The sequence below is a fragment of the Pelophylax lessonae genome (assembly GCF_965119305.1).
Source record: "Pelophylax lessonae genome assembly, chromosome: 6".
NCBI classification, from domain to species: Eukaryota; Metazoa; Chordata; class Amphibia; order Anura; family Ranidae; genus Pelophylax; species Pelophylax lessonae.
This window is the reverse complement of record NC_138773.1, coordinates 116,020,662-116,033,923: the sequence shown is the minus strand read 5'-3', so window position 1 is coordinate 116,033,923 and position 13,262 is coordinate 116,020,662. Positions and strand designations below refer to the sequence as shown.

Here is a 13,262-nt window from a genome sequence, read left to right as displayed (position 1 = left end):
ACCGATTGTCAGCCGACCGATCGGCCGTCTTTTGTCCAGTGTTGTTTGTTGGTTGAAATGTGCTCTAGACTTGCACTGGACTTTTGTTGGCCGACAGAAACCAACTTCAGAAGTGATGTCATGTTCTGGTTTACTTTACGTGTTTTTTTCTTCTCTGAGCATGCCCAGTCTTGCTCATCTGATTTTTGTCTGCCGAAATCTGTACTGACTGACGAACAATCGGCCGTTCTGTTGACGGCCAGCAAAAATTTTATTGCATGCACACCAGATTTTGTTCGGCCGAAAAGTCGCAGTCGGTTGTCAGAAGCATCATACTAACAAGCCGACAATCGGCCGATCGGACGTTGGCCAAAAATTTACGGCCAACAATGGGTGCGTGTGTACGGTCCTTTAGTCAGCACCCGATTTGGCTGCCAGAGTGAAAATAAAGCCCAGTATAAGTTGCAACCGATAGACTTTCCCCAATCCCCACATGACACAGCTGCTCACAATTCAGGGCTGCATTGTGGTAGGAAGAGACATTCAAATACTCCTCATATCACGCATAAACCATCACCTTGCACAGAAGTAATGGGTATTTGTTTACTGTTTAACAACGAATTGCATTTTCTTGCAATATTCAGCAGGCAGGTAACCATAGGTTACATCAAAGTCAAAGAATCAAGAATAACTTTTTGGAGAAGCAGATGGAGGCTGCACTTCGGCATTGCATAGGAAAGTCTGAAGCAGATAAAAAGGACAAAATGGAAGTAAAACAAGAGAGAAGGATAAAAGTGCAAAGAAAAATAAAAAAGAATATGTCAGCTTTAACCATGCCTGTAAGTTTATTAGAAGTTTTACAGTTTCCATGATGTCAGAAGTTGCCTAAACCACATAATATGTCCAAAACATAAAGTAAGATGTTTTAGCATTCAGATGTTTTTCTAACATCAGACCTTTATATAATGGGTCTTACATGCTTTTGACAGTATAAAACTGTAAATTTACTATCAAATACTTACCGTATTTTTCCTTTCCAGATGGACTCTATGGCAGCATACATTTGGGTAGCCCTGCCCTCCCTCTTACCCCATAGGACCCCACTCCCATACATTTTCAGGCTGAGCCAGAGGCCGCGTTTCGTAACTAGCCTACTCATGACTCTGGGAGGGAACTCCTGCTGCCATGGAGTCCATCAGGAATGGAAAATGACGGTAAGTATTTGATAGTAAATTTTCTGTTTTCCTGACAGACTTCCATGGCAGCATACGTTTGGGGCCTAACTAGCCCAAAAAACAATGGTGGGATGTCAGAAAAGTAGGGTTTCAATCATAGCCAAGAAACCTTATGGATAGATATTGACAGTATAAGGAAGTTAGCTACACCCCACAAAGAGCCAGAACAGTTTAATGGAAGATATGTCATCCTCCAACTTTTCCTGGCGCCCATTCACAGGGAGCCCACGAAGCCTACACACTCCTGGATGAGGAGTGTGTGGTGACTGCTTCCATAGGAACCAAGCCCTAAGCTTTATAAGCCTAATGACTATCTAGAATGACCCATCCGCAAAAATTCTGGATGACATCTCCTTCCTGCTGTTTCTGCTAGAGAGAGTGACAAATATGTCCTAAAACTCTAAGCAAAACAGTAGCTTGAGAGCATACTCGAAAAATACCAATTTCCATGGCATGGAACCAGTTATTCTTGTTGGTCCCACATATGGGATTAACAAATGCTTTGTTCTCATAGAATGCAGAAGCAGCAAAAGCCCAGTTTACGGTGTGCATAATAGATGTAGATCTGGAGACGCTTAATAGCAAGTGTCCATTAGTCAGCTTTTCATACACTAGCTTTACGAGACCCGCAGAAGAGCTGCCAATCAATGAACAGTATCAGTAAGGAATACACTGCCCCCCTCCAGCTATAACCTGATAAGCAGACAAGGCATAGAGGTATAAGGCTGCAGAGGATTTGTTGCAGAAATAAACAAGTCTCAATAAGTTTAAGGGAGAACTCCACATTGTTAAGAAAATAAATATTATAACGTACAATTGCTACTAAAGCCATACAGTAATTTATTATCCACTTAAGCCCCGGAGGATTTGGCTGCTAAAAGACCAGGGGGTATTTTGCGTTTCGGCACTGCGTGACTTTAACGGACAATTGCGCGTTAGTGCGGTGCTATACCTAAACGAATTTGACATCCTTTTTTTCCCACAAACAGAGCTTTCTTTTGGTGGTATTTGATCACCTGTGCAATTTTTTGATCACGCGCTATAAACAAAAAAAGAGCGTCAATTTTGCAAAAATAACAATATTTTTCACATTTTTCTATATGAAATTCCCCAAAAAAAAAAGTAAAAATCAAAATTTTTTAACATTTTCGGCCAATTTGTTTTATGCTACATATGTTTGGTAAAAAAAATCGCAAAAAGCGTATTTTGATTGGTTTGCGCAAAAGTTATCGCGTTTACTAACAAAGGGAAAGATTTTTGTCATTTTTGTTGGTTTTTTTTAATGCGTAATGGTGGCGATCTGCGATTTTTTTTTTTTGCGGTACTGCGACATTAGGGCGGACAGATCGGACCCTTGACTGACATTTTTGACACTTTTGGGGTTACCAGTGACATTTCTACAGTAATCAGTGCTATATATATATGCACTGTTACTGTAAAATTACACTGGCAGTGAAGGGGTTAACTTTATTTGAGAGGGAGGGGCTGTGTGTGTCCCTAGGGGCGTGATTCTAACTGTGATTGGCTGTGGCTTGAGCTGTAGGAACACTGCTGCCTGCCTTTCTCCCTCTCCCCCGACGATCACAGAGTGATTGGGTCCGTCGGTCACACGCGCGGGGGGGGTCCGTGACCGCGCGGGAGTGGGAGCGCGCTCGCTCCCCAGAGCCTCACAGGCTAGTGACGTATATATACGTCACTTTGCCTGTAAGGGGCTGACCACTGCAGTATATCTACTTGCGGCGGTCTGCAAGCGGTTAAATAACCTTCCCAATACAAACTGCAGCTGCTGAAGTTTCTTAAGCTGTTTAAGCTGTCCAGAGAGACAAAGTGACAGTTGTTTGCTAGGTGAGAGAAAACCCCTAAGGGGTTACCCACTGCTAAAGGAATACTACCACAGCAGACTTCTCACCACAGGTGATTTCATTAGACAGAGCCTCCTGCTTTTAGCAGGGCATCCTACCTACTGCAACTGCTCGCCATTGGCAGAGCTTCCATTATTACAGGTATCAATCTTCTGTGCATGTGTGCCATTCACCACCCTGCTGTTACCCAGGCATCTGGTGACTACTGGAGCCATCCTGGAACTTCTGGACACCACAGGACACTCCCAATATCCACACGGTTGTCCCGCGTGAGATCCCAGTTGCCACATCTTCCAAAAGGTAGGAAACTTCATACAAAATGGTCCTTATGAGTGAGGAGGACAAAAAGGAACACAGCCTCTGGCTCAGCCTGAAAATTTATGGGAGTGGGGTCCTATGGGATAGGATCAAGGGCGGGGCTACCCAAACGTTAGCTGCTATGGAAGTCTGTCAGGAAAGTAGAATTACCGGTACTTATTTGACATTAAGCATGATGTCCACTGATATACTTACCTACTGAACTCCCAGTGTAAAGATTATTGTAATGCGTGATAGCACCATCTAAATAGTGTTATCATTGGCATTGTTGGGCTTCTTAGACAACAGTTCAAAAATCTTTGGGTAATAATTACTTTTGTAATCAGTCAGAATTTACTTATCTCTTATATGGGGTGGCCAAATTAATTGTGAAAAGTGACTTTTGGATATTTGTATTGCTCTGAGTGGTTCTTTGATATTTATTATGCCTGCGCTTTTTATTTCAATTATGAATATTTGCCCTATATAATGTGTATCTTAACTATTTTATATTTACAGGACCGTTTTTCAGATAATTGTGTCTACCCAAGCAGCCTAAACCAAAAATTGTGGTAATAATTCCCTCTAATCATGATATTTCTTTGTCTCGTGTATTTGCCAGTAAGGAGTTTTATATGTCAAGGGTTTAGCCATTTTTAGGGGTATTAGACATTTAAATAACATGTTTGGGGGATGCCTTAAAGCTGTACATGGTTTTACAGAACAGTACAATTTTCACAGATAGTATCAGTGGCAGCACATTTGGGCAGTGGAATTGATTTTTGCATAGAGGAGTAGCATCCCAATTAGATTATTTTTATTTTGGAAAAAAAAAAAAAGGCTTGGTTACACTTGCTGTTGTCTTCAAAGAGCAATCCATCTTCAGATCGCTCTTCAGAAAGAATTTTGCAAGGAGGAGGCATTGTTACAGTTAGAATGCAGGGTAGAGGCAAAAGTATTTGAAAGGCTGTATACCCAGCCCCTCATTACTCACAGTGCTCCCTCAGTGTTCACAGAGCTCCTTAGTACCCACTTAGTAAAAACTTACTTTAAGCAGCAACACTTACTTTTTTATGAAACAGTTGTAGTCCACCTTTGAACAGCAGGTACAAACTGGTCAGTAGTTCCGCTAAGGGTGTCCTTTTGTTCATTGATGCAGTATTGTCCTGCCACTGACCATTTTATTTAAGACTCCCATTAAAAAAAAATGTACCACAGATAATACAGCAGTGTAAAATTGGCTAGCAGAAGGACATTTTGTTGAGGGAAAATTGGCCCAAAGTAATAAAAAACAAAACAAAAGTACAGGTATTTCGATTATAAGAATTAGGAGACTGCAGATGACAGTGATAAAAAATTGGCTGCAACAGAAGAATAGGCCTACATTTACTAAAAAGGAAGAAATGTCTGCGCTAGCAAAAAAGACTGATATCAGTGTGTATGTATATGTATATATGTACAGTGCATTGCGAAAGTATTCGGGCCCCCTTGAATTTTTTGACCTTTTGCCACATTTCAGGCTTCAAACATAAAGATATAAAACTGTAATTTTTTTTTTAAGAATCAACAACAAGTGGGAAATAATCAGGAAGTGGAGCGAAATTTATTGGATATTTCTAACTTTTTTAACAAATAAAAAACTGAAAAATTGGGCGTGCAAAATTATTCAGCCCCCTTAAGTTAATACATTGTAGCGTCCCCTTTTGCTGCGATTACAGCTGTAAGTCGCTTGGGGTATGTCTCTATCACTTTTGCACATCGAGAGACTGAAATTTTTGCCCATTCCCCTTTGCAAAACAGCTTGAGCTCAGTGAGGTTGGATGGAGAGCGTTTGTGAACAGCAGTTTTCAGTTCTTTCCACAGATTCCCAATTGGATTCAGGTCTGGACTTTGACTTGGCCATTCTAACACCTGGATATGTTTATTTGTGAACCATTCCATTGTAGATTTTGCTTTATGTTTTGGATCATTGTCTTGTTGGAAGACAAATCTCCGTCCCAGTCGCAGTCTTTTGCAGACTCCATCAGGTTTTCTTCCAGAATGGTCCTGTATTTGGCTCCATCCATCTTCCCATAAATTTTAACCATCTTCCCTGTCCCTGCTGAAGAAAAGCAGGCCCAAACCATGATGCTGCCACCACCATGTTTGACAGTGGGGGATGGTGTGTTCAGGGTGATGAGCTGTGTTGCTTTTACACCAAACAATGTTTTGCATTGTTGCCAAAAAGTTCGATTTTGGTTTCATCTGACCAGAGCACCTTCTTCCACATGTTTGGTGTGTCTCCCAGGTGGCTTGTGGCAAACTTTAAACGACACTTTTTATGGATATCTTTAAGAAATGGCTTTCTTCTTGCCACTCTTCTATAAAGGCCAGATTTGTGCAGTATACGACTGATTGTTGTCCTATGGACAGAGTCTCCCACCTCAGCTGTAGATCTCTGCAGTTCATCCAGAGTGATCATGGGCCGGCCAGGTCTTCGTAGATTTGCAGTGGTCTGATACTCCTTCCATTTCAATATTATGGCTTGTACAGTGCTCCTTGGGATGTTTAAAGCTTGGGAAATCTTTTTGTATCCAAATCCGGCTTTAAACTTCTCTACAACAGTATCTCGGACCTGCCTGGTGTGTTCTTTGTTCTTCATGATGCTCTCTGCACTTTAAACTGACCTCTGAGACTATCACAGTGCAGATGCATTTATACGGAGACTTGATTACACACAGGTGGATTCTATTTATCATCATTAGTCAGTTAGGTCAACATTGGATCATTCAGAGATCCTCGCTGAACTTCTGGAGAGAGTTTGCTGCACTGAAAGTAAAGGGGCTGAATAATTTTGCACGCCCAATTTTTCAGTTTTTTATTTGTTAAAAAAGTTTAAAATATCCAATAAATTTCGTTCCACTTCATAATTGTGTCCCACTTGTTGATTCTTTACTATAAGAAATGAGAATGCCATAGGGCAGTGATGGCAAACCTTGGCACCCCAGATGTTTTGGAACTACATTTCCCATGATTCTCATGCACTCTGCAGTGTAGTTGAACTTTATGGGAAATGTAGTTCCAAAACATCTGGGGTGCCAAGGCTCGCCATCACTGCCATAGGGGATATAGTAGTGCAAAATGGGACAGTAGCGGAACAGTTTTAATCAGGAACAATACAAACAATTATAAATAAATGAAAACCCCAAAATATCACCGTCCTCAAACAAAAGCCCACTTTTTTTAAAGAAAAGCCTTGCATCGGTAAAAACAAGTTCAGGACAGAAACTAAAAGTGACCACTGACCTCATATCAACTACAAAATACAATTAAGGAAAAATAAAGTCTCCAATAATAATAAATGAACATTTTTATAGTGAGGGGGTTTGGTATATCCAAAAGCCCCGTTGTGGGCCTTTCTAAGCCTGCTGGTAATGGTTCAAAGGACAAGCAGTGCATTACAGTTTAAAAAAACAAATCTCCTGGGTGAATTTGCACAAAACTGTACAGACACTGTGAATCTTGAACTGGCAGGATTCACCTCATATCCATAGTAACAGCAAACTCCCACCTCATTCCTGTCTGCTAGTGTAGTAATAGGACACAGAGGCAAGATGACAGCACTTGCACCGAACAACTAGCAAAGCTTCAATGTCTACCAAATAAATTCAAGCTCTGCGTACAAAATATGTACCATTTCTGCAGGTTCTTCATTTTGTAAAATCTTGGACCTATTACTTTTTGTTAAGAGGGTTCCAGGCCAGGTAACTGTCCAAGAGTCCTTTTTGCCCTCACCTAATCCAATCAGCCTCCCTCTCCACAGATGCTTACCATAGTTCAATGATCGTGGCCTCCCTTGTTTGTTTACAACCACAACCAGTGCGCCTTACCGTGCCTGTGCATTACAGCCACATAGACTTACATATAGACCTGTCCTGAGGCTGGAGATGAAAGCAGCCAATGGAGCTGTAATCTACAGTTAGACTTTCAGCACATGGTGTAAAAAAGGAAGCTGTGGCTGTTGAATATAGGTAAGTATACATCTGTAGAGGGGGATGGTGGGTTAGGTTATGTCTGGTTACAACAGGGTAAAGGGGCAAATAGGAAAAGTGCAATTTAAGAGAGTTTTTAAACAAGCTATTACTTACCTACTTAACTGCAGGCAGTGTGGAGCCACTTATCTTAAAACTGTACAAGTTGTTCAAATCAGATCCCAGAACCCTGCTCTTTCCTTGTGTCCTTGCTCTGTGTTTACATTAGAGAATAAAAGACTACGAAGTCACTTGAGACCATGTACCAAATGGAGTCTCTGTGTAGGTTGTCTACAGATTTGAATGAAATTGTTAAACATATATAGCATTCAGTTAACAGAAAATAGATGAGACTTCTTAGACATAAATATACACAGTAGAGAGCCCTTAAAGTGTAAAATCACGTGTTTTTTTTTTTAATAACATACTTACCTCCTATATGCAGTTGGTTTTTCACAGAGCAGCCTAGATCCCGCTCTTCTCGGGTCCCTCTTCGCTGCTCCTGGCCCCTCCCTCCTGTTGAATTCCCCTACAGCAAGCAGCATGCTATGGGGGCACCCGAGCTGAGCTGCAACTTCATATATCTATTCAGACACGGAGCTGACATTCGGCCCCACCCCCTCTCTCTCCTGATTGGCTAACTGACTGATTAACAGCAGCTGGAACCAATGGCGCCGCTGCTGTGCCTCAGCCAATCAGGAGGGGGGCGTCCTGGACGGCTGAGATGGGGCTCAGGTAAGTATTAGGAGGTGCTGGGTCGGCTGCTACACACAGAATGCTTTTTATCCTAATGCATAGAATTCATTAAGATAAAAAAAACTTCTGCCTTTACAACTCCTTTAAGTACCTGGGGGTCGATCTCGCCTCATATAGTCTCTACACTGTACAGAGAGAACTTTCCCCCTCTCTAACAACAATTTAGGTCAGCGATAAATTAGTGGAAAAAACATCATATTTCCCTACTTTGTAGAATTTCATCCGATACACAGTAGGCCATAAAATGTTTTCTTTATTTTCCCACACTGCCCAGGTTTCAGATTTTAGCGTTTTAATTTAAAATCTCAGTCAGTGCTGTAGGTATCTATTTTTTTTATATGTAATTTGCCTCTTCAAATGAAGCAGAACAAAGTTTTTTTTTTTGTTGTTTTTTTTCCACAGTGACCGGGAAGGCTTCTCATCAAACCTCATTTATAACCATCCACCCGACATTTCACATGGAGAATTCAAAAGACTTGTTGCCTTGGCTGCAGATCTTATTGTAGCCACTGTATGTGGAACTCACATTACTATAACTAAATACGATGTCTTTATACAGTGAAGAAAACATAATTGTATTTATTTGCCATTATCTTTAATTCCTAATACCTATGTATTAATTGCAAGGCAAACAAAGCTTTGACTAAATAGTATTTATTGGAAAAGAACTAGCTTAAGGTAATATTAAACCTTCAGAAATTTTTAGCTTAAAGTAATGTTAAACCCAGTGGGGTTGATTTACTAAAACTGGAGAATGCTAATTCTGGCACAGTGGACAGTGCCGTCTCGCAGTCTGTTAGCTTGGGAAGTGCACGGAGGAGCAGGGGAGTGCCTTGCCATCTTAGATTACAGGGCTTTGTTTTTCTATTGAAGCACACAGGGGTGTTAGAATAGAATGTTGCAAGAGAAAGGAGCCACCCTGAAAAAGGAAATCTGCAGCAGTGGTCATAGAACCAACTTAAACAGGAACTTAGGCAAGGATTAATAGACAAAGAAGCTGCATAACCAGTAAGTGAATAAATCAGCTGTTCAAAGTGCTTAAAAATCTGAAGGTTTAATATGACTTCAATAGCATAGATTTGGATTTTTTTGGAATAAACTGCAAATTTATGACCAATTTTATCTGTTCTGGGTAGAGTCGGGAACTTTTTATGTTGTCTGCTTTTTGGGCATATTCAACTCCAGTTCCTATAGTCTCTCTCAATAGGCAGCATTTAAAGTTCTTTATAGTTTCCAACTCCCTCTCGCTCAATCATCCGTGCATCACTAATTGCTCTGATCCTGAGAAATCTTCTGCTGAAGGCCACAGGAAAATTTACATTTCTGACGGTTGATTACCCGGGTCCCCTGCATCTCTTATTTTTTCTGCAAATGTCCAGTGTAGTTGAAGTCAGAAGGAGGAACCACTGAGCCCTGTAAGGGACCCAGAAGATTAACACTACCAGAAATGTCGGTTTTCATGCAGACTTCAGCAGAAGATTTCTCTGGATCTGAGCAGTATTCCTTTGCGGAAGTAGAGGGAAAGGTAAATACTGTATGTACTGTCTTCATACAGGTATGCCTTTTATACTTTTGTGAAGCAACAGGGTCACTCTATCAGCTTGGTTATATCTAAATGATTGAATACCTAATCTGTATTATAAGAGTGTACTTGATATAGAGACCATTTTGACTTAATTGTGTGGGTTACTTTTTCAGAATAGCTGGGTGGTGAATTGTGGCATTAGGGAAAATATACAGATGTGCAGCTAAACATTTGTGGCATATTTTCCAACAGTTGTGTTTTTTGTTTTTCTTTTGGATCTCCTTATTTTTATAGACTCCAGGCTGTCCTTTACCACATCATCATCAACATAAAGGTAATTGATACTACACCAACATCTGGATGAGAAATAAATATATTTAATAAAATCATGTATTTCTTTTTTTATGGCAGAGGATGGTGTGAAAGCAGGCAAAGGACAATATTTTACATCTACGTGTGTTAAGATACCAACCTGCAGGCAAGAGCCTCCTTCCAGCAAAGAGTCATCAACTCTGGATAAGGAGAGTCACACCCAATATGTAGAGAATGTTGAACATGGTTCTACAAAGCTTTATCCTATAGATAAGGGCTCTTCAAAGGTATTTAGTCTAAATTGGAATAAAAATGTATTCAGGAAACAGTCTAAAGCGCTTGTTACCCCCCCCCCCCCCAAAAAAAAAAAAAAGATCCTGTTCCTTTAAAGCATGTTATACAGCACAGTGCTTGTGCTGTGTAATTTGGCACCCCACATTACCTAAAAAACCTGGCTGATCCTGCCAGTTTCTCCCCCTGTGAACTGAACATGGTGTATCATGGCTGCTGAGCCCTGACAACTTGGTCAGTGTACATACCTCCATCAGCTGCAGCTCTCCTGTTCTCCTCTGTCTCCCTCTGTCCTCCTTCCCCCTCCCCTCTCTGCTTTCTGCTCCTGTGTCAGTTGCCCGCCCCCTCCCCTCCTCTCCTGCTGCTGAAAAACCTTTTTATATCTGATATAATCCTCTTTCTTTCCCAATAATAGGTGCTCCTGTCACTGTGTTTTATTAAAAAAAATGCAGTTTCTACCTGTTTTCGGAGAGCGCCGCTCGGCCGTCATGGGACCGGCCGGCTCTCTCTTTTTCTCCACCTCCCCTCCTGACTGACCCACCCTCTGCAGCTGTCAGACAGGAAGAGGAGAGAGGCAGCGGGTCACGTGACGGCCCATTGGCGCTCTGAAAACTGGTAGAAACTGCATTTTATTAACCACTTTAGCCCCGCTCACATGGAGGCTACTGCGGCAAAGTGCCCGTAGACCTACGTCGCTGGACTCCGCTCCTTGTGTTCATTCACAGCGGGAGTCGGGCCAGGGGAGGAGCAGCGGCGATTGCCGCTGCTCTGCCCCGATCGTCGGGGATCGAGTCTGTAGATCCGCCCGCTGTGTGTAAACACAGCAGGCGGATCTCCATAGTGACAGGGACTGACAGATCGGAGTGTTCAGCATAGCTGGACATCCGATCTGTCACACAGTCACCTCCCCCCACACGTCAGTAAGCACCAGGCATACATTAACCCCTCCCTCTCCAATAAAATTAACCCCTTCCCTGCCAGTGTAATTTTTACAGTAACAGTGCATATATATAGCACTGATTACTGTAGAAATGTCACTGGTACCCCCAAAAGTGTCAAAAATGTCAGTCAAGGGTCCGATCTGTCCGCCGCAATGTCGCAGTCCCGCAAAAAAAATCGCAGATCACCGCCATTACGCGTTAAAAAAAAACACCAAAAATGACAGAAATCTTTCCCTTAGTTAGTAAACGCAATAACTTTTGCGCAAACCAATCAAAATACGCTTATTGCGATTTTTTTTACTAAACATAGGTAGCATAAAACAAATTGGCCAAAAATTTAAAAAAAATTAGATTTTTACATTTTTTTGGGGGGGAATTTCATATAAAAAAATTTGAAAAATATTGTTATTTTTTCAAAATAAACGCTCTTTTTTTGTTTATAGCGCAAAAAGTAAAAATCGCACAGGTGATCAAATACCACCAAAAGAAAGCTCTGTTTGTGGGGAAAAAAAGGACGTAAATTTCGTTTGGGTACGGCATCGCACGACCGCGCAATTGTCAGTTAAAGTCGCACAGCGCCGAATCGCAAAAAGTGGCCTGGACGGAAGACAGCAAAATCCTCCGATGGTAAAGTGGTTAATAAAACACAGTGTCAGGAGCATCTATCATTGGGAAAGAAAGAGGATTATATCAACTTAGCAGTGTGGGTTAACAACCATTTTAATGGTTGATTAGTTACATTTTTATTTAAACATTGCTCAAGTGCACCAGCCCGCCCTACTATTTGATCTGTAAAATAATTATCCTGGAAAGGACATGTCGGTAATAATGAAGCATGCTCCTCTCTGCATCTCTCACACATACACACAAAGCCTGATGCCTAAAAAAGGAATGTACTAGGACGTTTCTTACAGCTGCTGTACAGATTCAAACCTGCCTTGGAAATGCAAAGCGAAAGAGAACCTCTCCGCATATTAAAAAATAATCTATATGGTAAAAAAAAAAATAATAATAGTCTGGCACCTACCTGTAATGTGAAAGATAATGTTACACCCAGTAAATTGATACCTAACATGTCATGCTTCAAAATTGTGCACGCTCGTGGAATGGCGACAAACTTTGGTACATAAAAATCCCCATAGGCGACGCTTTAAAAATTTCTACAGGTTACCAGTTTAGAGTTACAGAGGAGGTCTAGGGCTAAAGTTATTGCTCTAAACACTGTTTACCTGTGTGGGCGCCACTTCCGCATGCATTCGCTTCAGTGTATTTTTACACTGTCTCTTTAAAAAATGTTTTTTGATCACTTTTATTCCTATTACAAGGAATGTAAACTTCCCTTGTAATAGAAATAAGCAGAACAGGTCCTCTTTAATGTGAGATCTGTGGTCAAAAAGACCTCAGATCTCACATTTACACTTAAAAGCAAAAAAAAATTGGCCCTTTAAGGCCTCCAAGGGCATTGAGTCGAGTGGGGGCCATCTTGCCCATCAGCCAAGCGGATCGGATCATTTCCCCTGCCACCGACCGCTCCGGTAAGCGGGGAAAACGATTGGGAAGTGGTGGAGGGGGGTGGGCACCTCTCCCGCTGCCCATAAAAGTGATCCCGTGGCTATTCCAAGGCTGGGACCACTATCTATTATGTGAAAAAGGACCACCCGCTGTGTAAGAAAATACCGGGATTATGGCAGCTATCTGGTGGGCGGTCCAGAAGTGTTTAATACTCTACTTTCTGGTGGTTGGTCTGTAGAAACCTCGCACTTTTGAAGAGCCTCTGTGTCGTGTAGTGACATTGCGACTTGTGGGGAGGAATTATAGCTGCGAGCAGTCTACAGACCACCTGCATTTTTTTTTTTTTATGCTACGAGGGTTGCTTTGATTGGGATTGGTGAGATGGGTTTCATAACAAGCCTATATAAAAATAACCTCCTACTGTCTTCCTATTGACATGATAAAGATGTGTGCCTTTTCTGTAGGAAATTAATCAATACTTAGATTGAGAAAAATCAATTTAACATTCTGAAAATGCTTATCACTCAATGTGGAGACACAGA

General features: G+C 41.4%; 1 pseudogene across 1 annotated transcript in view; it reads left to right on the top strand.

The window, feature by feature from the left end:
- Positions 1–13,262, top strand: part of LOC309558645 — a 48,169-nt pseudogene that overhangs the window by 13,001 nt on the left and 21,906 nt on the right. The window contains exons 3-7 of the transcript XR_014226193.1: positions 624–818; positions 3,893–3,945; positions 8,542–8,650; positions 9,959–9,998; positions 10,076–10,263. The product of XR_014226193.1 is annotated as an uncharacterized misc_RNA (transcript). The remainder of the gene's footprint in view (positions 1–623; positions 819–3,892; positions 3,946–8,541; positions 8,651–9,958; positions 9,999–10,075; positions 10,264–13,262) is intronic.